The 10,712-nt window shown below is 40.1% G+C and overlaps 1 pseudogene; it reads left to right on the top strand.

The window, feature by feature from the left end:
* LOC102868256 overlaps positions 1 to 3,674 on the top strand; it is a 21,503-nt pseudogene extending 17,829 nt beyond the window's left edge.
* The last annotated feature ends 7,038 nt before the right edge of the window (positions 3,675 to 10,712 follow it).

The following is a 10,712-nucleotide window of genomic DNA, read 5'->3' as shown; positions in this document are numbered from 1 at the left end:
AAACCCCATCCCCTAGCCCCAAATATAATCCACTCTACAACCCTCATTGCATACTCCTACGATAAAAATAATGCCCTAAAATATAATACTACAATCAACATTCTTAGTACCAGCAGCCAGGAAATCGAAAGATGAATTGCACTGGAAAAGTCTTATATCAGGGACCTCTTAAAAGTTCTTACAAACAAATTCAGTCTTGAGACTAAGGTGTGACTGGTTCAGGCCACGGTCTTCACAATTACTTGCTATAAGCCAGAAAGCTACACAATGACTAGGGGTGATAGAAGAATAATTGTTTTTTCTGAGCTGTAGTGCTGGAGAAGAGTTTTGAATACATCATGGACTGCCAGGAGAATAAAATGGTTCATCCTAGAAAGGGTGAAACCAGCCTGCTCATCTGAGGCAAGGATTCTGAGGTTTTGTCTGACATACTTTGGGCATGTTGCAAGGAAGGACCAGTTCTTGGAGAGGGACATCATGCTTGGAAGGGTGGATGGATGGAGGAAGAAAGGGAGACCCTCAATGAGATAGATTGATTGATATAGTGACTGGGGTAATGAGGGTAGGTGTGTCAGAGATAGGAAAGTTGGCACAGGATCAAGCAGGATTCAGGGCTAATGGATGTAGAGGAGATTAAAACTGTCAACAGCTGGGGTTTGAATGTGAGGCAGAGCAGCGGCTGAAGCGGGCAGTCTGGGCTACCGTCTTAGGCTCAGATTCCCTTCTCCGTCCCAGTCTCCCCACGAGGTTGTGTAACAATAGAGCTCAGTGATGCAAATTTGCAAACATTAGCAGATTATTTAAAGAAAACACTTGATCCTGATCCTACCATCACACGTCCAGCTGAGAAGTTTCTTGAATCTGTAGAAGGAAACCAGAATTACCCACTGTTGCTTTTGACATTACTGGAAAAGTCTCAAGACAATGTCATCAAAGTTTGTGCCTCAGTAACATTCAAGAACTATATTAAGAGGAACTGGAGAATTGTTGAAGATGAACCAAACAAAATTTGTGAAGCTGATCGAGTGGCTATTAAAGCCAACATAGTGCATTTGATGCTTAGCAGCCCTGAGCAGATGCAGAAGCAGCTAAGTGATGCCATTAGCATTATTGGCAGAGAAGATTTCCCTCAGAAATGGCCTGACCTGTTGACGGAAACGGTAAATCGTTTTCAGAGTGGAGATTTTCGTGTTATTAATGGGGTCCTTCGTACAGCACATTCGTTATTTAAAAGGTACCGCCATGAGTTTAAGTCAAATGAGTTATGGACGGAGATCAAACTTGTTTTGGATGCCTTTGCTTTGCCTTTAACTAACTTATTTAAAGCCACTATTGAACTCTGCAGTACCCATGCAAATGACGTCTCAGCCCTGAAGATTCTGTTTTCTTCCCTCATACTGATTTCCAAATTATTCTACAGTTTAAACTTTCAGGATCTTCCTGAGTTTTTTGAAGATAATATGGAAACTTGGATGAACAACTTTCATACTCTTTTGACATTGGATAATAAGCTTTTACAAACTGATGATGAAGAGGAAACAGGCTTATTGGAGCTCTTAAAATCTCAGATCTGTGATAATGCAGCACTCTATGCACAAAAGTATGATGAAGAATTTCAGCGATACTTTCCTCGTTTCGTCACAGCCATCTGGAATTTATTAGTTACTACAGGTCAAGAGGTTAAATATGATTTGTTGGTAAGTAATGCAATTCAGTTCCTGGCATCAGTTTGTGAAAGGCCTCATTATAAGAATCTATTTGAAGACCGGAGCACTTTGACAAGCATTTGTGAAAAGGTTATTGTGCCTAACATGGAGTTTCGAGCTGCTGATGAGGAAGCATTTGAGGATAATTCTGAAGAATATATAAGAAGAGATTTGGAAGGATCTGATATTGATACTAGACGCAGGGTTGCTTGTGATCTTGTGTGAGGATTATGCAAGTTTTTTGAGGAACCGGTGACAGGACTCTTCTCTGGTTATGTCAATTCCATGCTGCAGGAATATGCCAAAAATCCATCTGTCAACTGGAAGCACAAAGATGCAGCCATTTACCTCGTGACATCTTTAGCGTCCAAAGCCCAAACACAGAAGCATGGGATTACACAAGCAAATGAACTTGTAAACCTGACTGAGTTCTTTGTGAATCACATTCTCCCTGATTTAAAATCAGCAAATGTGAATGAATTTTCTGTCCTTAAAGCTGATGGTATCAAGTATATTATGATTTTTAGAACTCAAGTACCAAAAGAGCATCTTTTAGTCTCTATTCCACTTTTGATTAATCACCTTCAAGCTGAAAGTATTGTTGTTCACACTTACGCAGCACATGCTCTTGAAAGATTGTTTACTATGAGAGGGCCTAATAACACCACTCTCTTTACAGCTGCAGAAATCGCACCATTTGTTGAGATTCTGCTAACAAACCTTTTCAAAGCTCTCACACTTCCTGGCTCTTCAGAAAAGGAATATATTATGAAAGCTATTATGAGGAGTTTTTCCCTCCTGCAAGAAGCCATAATCCCATACATCCCAACTGTCATCAATCAGCTCACACAGAAGCTGTTAGCTGTTAGTAAGAACCCAAGCAAACCTCACTTTAATCACTACATGTTTGAAGCAATATGTTTATCTATAAGAATAACTTGCAAGGCTAACCCGGCTGCTGTTGTAAATTTTGAGGAGGCGTTATTTCTGGTGTTTACTGAAATTTTACAAAATGATGTACAAGAGTTTATTCCTTATGTCTTTCAAGTGATGTCTTTGCTTCTGGAAACACATAAAAATGACATCCCTTCTTCCTACATGGCATTATTTCCTCATCTCCTTCAGCCAGTGCTTTGGGAAAGAACAGGAAACATCCCTGCTCTCGTAAGACTACTCCAAGCATTCTTAGAACGTGGCTCAAGTACAATAGCAAGTGCTGCAGCTGACAAAATTCCTGGGTTATTAGGTGTCTTCCAGAAGCTGATTGCATCTAAAGTAAATGACCACCAAGGTTTTTATCTTCTCAACAGTAGAATAGAGCACATGCCCCCTGAGTCCGTCGACCAATACAGGAAGCAAATATTCATCCTACTGTTCCAAAGACTTCAGAATTCCAAAATAACAAAGTTTATCAAGAGTTTCTTAGTCTTTATTAATTTGTACTGCATAAAATATGGGGCATTAGCACTACAAGAAATATTTGACAGTATACAACCCAAAATGTTTGGAATGGTGCTGGAGAAGATAATTATTCCTGAAATTCAGAAGGTGTCTGGAAATGTAGAGAAAAAGATCTGTGCAGTTGGCATAACCAAATTACTAACTGAATGTCCCCCAATGATGGACACTGAGTATACTAAGCTATGGACTCCTTTATTACAGTCTCTGATTGGCCTTTTTGAGTTACCTGAAGATGATACCATTCCAGATGAGGAACATTTCATTGACATTGAAGATACACCAGGATACCAGACTGCCTTCTCACAGTTGGCATTTGCTGGGAAGAAAGAACATGATCCTGTAGGTCAGATGGTGAACAACCCTAAAATCCACCTGGCACAGTCACTTCACAAACTGTCGACTGCGTGTCCAGGAAGGGTCCCTTCGATGGTGAGCACCAGCCTCAATGCAGAAGCCCTCCAGTACCTCCAGGGCTATCTCCAAGTGGCCAGTGTAATGCTGCTTTGAACTGCATTTTTCTAATGGGCTTATCAGCCTCAGAAGGTTTCTAAAGAGGTGATCATGTAGACCTTTGAGCTGAGCTTCGTTAAAACAAAGCGAGTTTTCCTTTTGAGCTTGTCACAAATCCATCTTGTAAAGACTATTAAATGTTGCTTTTAAGCTGAAAAAAAACAACACTGTCAACAGCTCATCTTGCTTAGATAAACAATTAACATTCTTTGTATTAGCAGTCAGGAAATAAAGAGACACATTGCACTAGGAAAATCTACAGTTAAAGACCTCTCCAAATTATTGAGAAGTAATGATGTCAGTTTGATTACCAAAGTGTGTCTGATTCAGATCATAGTCTGTGATTACTTGCTATGCATCTGAGTGCTGGACAATGAATAAGGATGACAGAAAAAAATTTATTCCTTTGAGCTGTGGTGTTGGAGAAGAGCACTGAACATCCCATGGATGGCCAAGAGAATGAATAAATATGTCTTGAAGAGGGTGCAGAAGGAGTGCTCTTTGGAGGTAGGAATGATAATGTTTTGCTTCACATACTTTGGGCATGTTGCTAAGAGGGGCTATTGCTTGAAGAAGAACATGATGAAGAGTGGAGGGTTGGCAAAGAAAACAAAGACCATCGACCAAGTGGATTGATGCAGTGACTTGTGCAATGAACTCTTGTGTGTCAGGAAGTGTGAGAATGGCACAGGACAGAACAGCTTAGCTGTTAGGGACCTCTCTAAAGTACTCAGGAGCAATGGTGTCTCTCTGGAGACTAAGGTGCACCTGATACAGGCCATGGTCTTTGCAATCGCTTGTTATGCATCAGAGAGTTGGACAATGACTAGGGAGGACAGAAGGAGAGTTGATGCTTTTGAGTTGTGGTGCTGGAGAAGAGTACTGAATGTACCATGGACTGCCAGGAAAACAAACAGATTCATCTTGGAGAGGATTAAACCAAGCTACTCCTTGGAGGCAAGCATTCTGGGGCTTTGTCTGACATACTTTGGACATGTTGCCAGGAGGGACGGGTCCTTGGAGAGGGTCATCATGCTTGGGAGGGTGGAGGGGCAGCGCAGGAGGGGAAGACCCTCTATGAGATGGATTGATTTGGTGACTGGGGTAATCGGGATGGGTGTGTCAGAGGCAGTGCGGTCGGCGCAGGATAGAGCAGGGTTTAGGGCTGTTGTGCATAGGGTCTCTATGAGTCGTAAACGACTCAACGGCACATAACAACAACAACAACAACAACAACAACAACAGTGTCTTCTTGAAACTGGGCCTGCATAGCAAGTAATTGTGAAGATCATGGCCAGGATCAGGTGCACCTTGGACTCTAGACTGACATCGCTGCTCTTCAGCACTTTGGAAAGGTTCCTGACAGCAAATTTACCCATTGCAATTTGTCTTCTGATTTCCTGACTGCTGGTTCCAAGGGTGTTGATTGTGGAACTGAGCAAACTGAAATTGCTAACAATCTCTTCTCCATCTATCATGAATCTGCCATTTAGCCTAGTGGTGAGAATCTTTTCTTTCATTTTTCTTTTTAATTCTCTGTCTTCCTTATTTATTTTTTAAATACAGGTTTGTTTACGGAATGCAAATACATTGTTACCCAGAATAGATTCTTCCAATTTTTCTCACTCCCACCCATCAAATTGTACAACTCCATGATTAATCTCCCCGTACCCCTACACATTCTTATCCCTCTGTTTCCACCTCACCCCCTTGGATCCTTCTACTCATTCTACAACTTGATAGAGACTGGAGAGCATTATGCCAAGGGAACTCAGTCCCACATGGAAAATCTTTTTCTGATGTTGAGCTTCAATCCATATGGAGATTTTCTTGATGTTGAACTTCAATCTGTTACTAAATCCAAGGGGTTTTTCTGTAGTCAATTGCCAATAAAACAAATGAATTGTCATATCCAAAGTACTTTATTATAGATCTGGGAGAGCAGAGAGAATCCTCTCAAAAACTATCTCCCTTTCTAAGAGTGGTCTGGCTTTTTCACCTGAGTTCAATGTTCCACTTACTAGTAAACAGTTTGTGAAATAGTTTACGTATGACTAAGAAAATACTGTTTTAAAGATGTAAATGCAATCTAGGAAAGATGCATCTCCCTTCCTGGAAAACAGGCAGCTTATGGTACAATTTACAGATGACTGAAAAAAACCACTTTCAAAGAGGAAAATGCCAAGCTAGGAAATATTTATAACCTCTCCTGGTAAACAAGAGTACTTTACATAACTAAAGAAAGCAAAATAGAATTTTAGGGCAAATGAACTAGTTTTGTAGGCTGGAGGCAACTGATGTTAGTTTTATAACTATGCTAACTAATTAATACTACCTTATCAAATCCATATTGGAGACTGCAGTCCTTGACCTTCTGCAGCAAATGTGTCATGCAGCTTGTTCTCAGGTTTAAGGAGGACAAATGTCCTTTAGGGATAAATTGTCTTCCAGATTCAAATTGTACCAAATAACTAAAAATATTTCCTGACCTTTAACCATATGCCTAATTGTGCAAGAAGCCTGTGTGGTTGCTCAAGCTGACACCTTTCACTTCCTCTACCACCCTACAGTCTAAAGTGACCCTTTCTTTTATACATTTCCCAACTATATCTCTGCTACCACTGAGCCGTTTTCTGTGGTCCACGACTGGTCAAATAGATATCCCAAGTGTTAGTGAACACAAGGACTTCTTTCCTTAGTCATGTACCATTAAGATTAATGAATTACAGTATTTAGAGCACTTTATTGTCAACCTGGGAAAATTCTCTAAAAGACTACTCCACTCCCATTTCTTAAGCCTCACACCCAGTTATTGGCTTTTATTCTTGGGTTAGGTATTAATTTACTTAACATATTACTATATCTAGTTCAAAGTTACAGGATTTTAAATAGGAAGATATGGTTTACACACAGTTTCTAGTAAACAGACAGCTTAAGGAACACTTTACATATGGCTGAGAAAAACAAAGTTTCAAAAGACAAACTCTAGTTCAGATTCATTTCCCTTCCTGATAAACAGACAGTTTAAGGTAATCTCTATGACTACAGAGAAATTAAAACAGGGTATGAGGACAAATCAAATGTTAATTAGATGATGAAATTAGTTTTGTTTAGAGATATACCATGTGTTACAGTTAGAAAAAAATCTTCAACTTTTAAATGCAACATATCACAAGAAGTCCAAGCACAGCTATTGTTAGAATGTAGACAAAAGTTAAATAATTTGGACAAAAGTACAGGGAAGGTGAGTTAATGATAAAGTAAAGATCACTAAATGCCTTGCAGTTTCAGCTGGATCTTCCCAAATAAGGTATTAGAGCATAGCCAGAGCCTTCATAAAGTAAAAAGTAAACAAGAGGGCAAAAGCTAATTCAGCTACTGACAGGAGATACTCCTGTTAGCTTATAAGGAAAACACTTGGAAAACTGACCTGCCTAGCAAGAATTACTTCCAAAGTAACCTAACTCACATCCAAATTAGTGAAGATCTAACACAATCAATGATGTCACCAACAGCTGACTAGATTAGGAACCTCCAGCAACATTGACCCAAACACCACTCAACCTGCATTGCATAAAGCCTACACCAGGAGGAAAAAGACTGGCTATATCAGCACCTAAAACATCATAGTCCTGCTATTTCCTCAAATCTTTTCCTTGCAATGTTTTACATTTATTTTAACTTTCATTAATATATATTTTTTACATTCACTTCTACTCTTTTTTTGTTTGTTTGGGTTGGATTTTTTTAAAATAAAATTTTTATTTTATATACTGGTTTAGTTGCAAAGTTCATTTATATTGTGTTTCACATGGATCTTACTCACTTCCTTTACCCATCCATCCCTCCACCCATCAAATTTTGTGATTTTATGATTAAACACACCATCTTGCCCATCCTCATTCTCCTGGTCCCCCTCCCTCCTTAGATCCTCATGACGCCAAACTGCCTTTCAGAGTGGTTGTACCATTTTACAATCCCAACAACAGTGTATAAGAGTTCCTTCCTGTCTCTACACATCCTTGCCAACATTTATTACTTGCTGTCTTGTTAAACTTTGCCACTGCTACTGGAGAGATGGTATCTCATTGTGGTTGATTTGCTTCTCTCTTATTGCCAGTGATTTTGAACATTTCTTCATGTGTCTGTTGGACATCTGAATATCTTCCTCTGCGAACTGTTTTTTCATGCCTTTCACCCATTTTGTAATTGGACTGTAGGTCTTTTTCTTGTGGAGGTCCTGCAGGATTCTAAAAAACTTTTGATAAGAGTCCCTTGTCTGAGATGATATTGCCTAATGTTTTTTCCCAGTCATTAGGTTTTCTTTTCACTCTGTGAAGAAAGCTTTTGATATGCACAGGGATTTAATCTTTAGAAGGTCACATTCATCAATAATATCCCCTCCAGATAGTGCATTTATGGCTGTATTTCATAGTCTCTTTACACCATGGACTAGATCTTCTAAGTTTTATTCCAGTTTGTCTCTTATGAACTTTATGGTTTGGGTCTCTGATCTACCTTGAGTTGATTTTTGTGTATGGTGTGAGATGTGGATCCTGTTCTAGCTTTCTGCAGGTAGCATTCCAGTTTTGCCAGCACCATTTGTTGAAGAGGTTGTCATTTCACCATTTGACATTTCCTCAGAAAGCTGAACATAGAAATTCTATATGATCCAGCTATTCCACTTCTTGGAATATTCCCTGAGAAGGTGAGAACTTAGTCACAAAGCACAAATGGAGACTTGTTCAAAGCAGCATTATTCACCATTGCAAGAACAGGGAAACAGTTCAAATGTCCAGCCATTATCAAATGGATTGAGAAATTATGGTACATTCAGACGATGGAATATTATGCAGCATGCAGGAGCAATGATTTTGTAAATCATTGTCTAACTTGAGAGGAACTGGAGAACATTATGCTAAGTGAACTAACTCAGTCCCATAAGGACAAATACTGTAAAAGACAGTATTGTAGAAATAGATAACTAGTAAAATGGGCATGAGGATCTAAAGGGGGAGGGTCGAAGAAGCACAGTGGTTATGATTGCAAGTGGTTGTAATCATAGAGTCACAGGGTTTGATGGGTGGAGGAGGGTGAGGTAATGAAATGGGAAAGATCCGGTGTGAAAAACAATGTATAGGAACTCTGTAAGTAAACCAGTATAAAATTAAAAGTTTATATTAAAAAAATGTCCTGTTGCACTTGGACATTCCTTTTACTCCGGGATTAGCAACATTTCATGTTGAAATTTTTAAGTATCACCTTATACCTGCTGTTGTTGTGTACCGTAGAGTTAGAACTGATCCATAGCTGACACTTTGGCCAGTTTTTAGGGGCAGTTATTTGTTTGGGAGAAGATTGCCCATCATTCTCCCACAGAGCAGTTAGTGTCTTCAGGATTGCATCACAACTTCTTGCCACTAGGCCACCAGAGCTCCCTACGTTATACCTTGTTGTTGTTATGTGCCATCGAGTCGCTTGTGACTCATAGCGTCCCTATGTACAATAGCCCTAAACGCTGTTCTATTGTGTGCCAACCTTGCCGTTTCAAACACACTCATTCCCACCACTCCAGTCACAAAATCGACCCATATCATTGAAGGTCTTCCTCTTCTGCGCCATCCCTCCACTCTGCCAAACATGATGTTCCCCTGCAAGGACCAGTCCCTCCTTGCAACATGCCCAAAGTATGTCAGATGAAACTTCAGAATCCTTGACTCCAAGGAGCATTCTAGTTTCACCTTCTCCAGGACAAACCTGTTTGTTCTTTTTGCATGGTATATTCAACACTCTTCTCCAGCACCACAGCTCAAAGACATCAATTCTCTTTCTATCATCCCTATTCACTGTCCAACTTTCTGATGCATAGCACATAATTGCAAAGACCATAGCCTGGATCAGGTGCACCTTAGTCTCCAGCCTGGCATCATTGCTCTTCAGTACCCTGGAGAGGTCCCTGACAGCTGACTTTCCCAGTGCAATTTGTCTCCTGATTTCCTGGCTGCTGTTACCAAGAGTGATGATTGTGGAACCAAGTAAACTAAAACTGTTAACTATCCCAATCTCTTCAACATCCATACTGATGCTGCCAATTGGCCCAGTGGTGAGAATCTTTGTTTTCTTGACTTTGAGCTTCAATCCCTACTGGAGGCTGCAGTCCTTGACCTTCTGCAGCAAGCACTTCAGGTCCTCCTCAGTTTCAGCAAGCTGTGTTGTGTCATCCACATAATGCAGGTTGTTGATGACTCTTCCACCAGTCCTGATGCCACATTCCTCCTTGTACAGCCCAACATCTCGGATGACCGGTTCTGCATACAGATTGAAAAGGTATGGAGACAAAATACATCCTTGATGGACCCCTTCCTGATTTTGAGCCATGCAGTGTCTCCTTGCTCTGTTCTGATGACTGCCTCTTTGTCCAAGTATAGGTTTTGCATTTGCACAATCAAATGTTCTGGGATTCCCATTCTTTTCAGAGTCAGCCATAGCTTGTTGTGATCCACACAGTCAAAAGCCTTTACATAGTCAATGTAGCACACATAGACATTCTTCTGGTATTTTCTGATTTCTGCCAAGATCCATCTAACATCAACTATAGTATTCCTAGTACCACGACCTCTTCTAAATCCAGCTTGCACATATGCCAGTTCTCTGTTGACATATTGTTCCAAATGTTTTTGGATAATTTTCAGCAGAATTTTGCTTGTATGTGATATTAATGATATTATTCAATCGTTTCCACACTCTGTTGGGTCCCCTCTCTTTGGAATGGGAACAAATATAGATCTTTTCCAGTTAGTCGGCCAGCTGACTGTCCTCCAGATTTCTTGGTACAACTTAGTGAGCACATCCAGGGCAGCGTCTGTTTTTTGAAATAAATCAACTGGTATGTTGTCAACTCCTAGAGCCTTGTTTTTCAATTCCTTCAGAGCAACTCGAAGTTCCTCCTTCCTCACCATAGAGTCTTGCTCATATGTTATTTCATGAAATTCTTCTGTGTCAGCCAATTCCTGCTGATACAGTGACTCTGTGTAC

This window comes from Elephantulus edwardii, unplaced genomic scaffold, assembly GCF_000299155.1.
Source record: "Elephantulus edwardii isolate Elephantulus edwardi_28Jun2011 unplaced genomic scaffold, EleEdw1.0 scaffold00540, whole genome shotgun sequence".
Taxonomy (NCBI): Eukaryota; Metazoa; Chordata; class Mammalia; order Macroscelidea; family Macroscelididae; genus Elephantulus; species Elephantulus edwardii.
The sequence above is the reverse complement of the archived record's forward strand: the minus strand, read 5'-3'. Positions and strand labels throughout refer to the sequence as shown.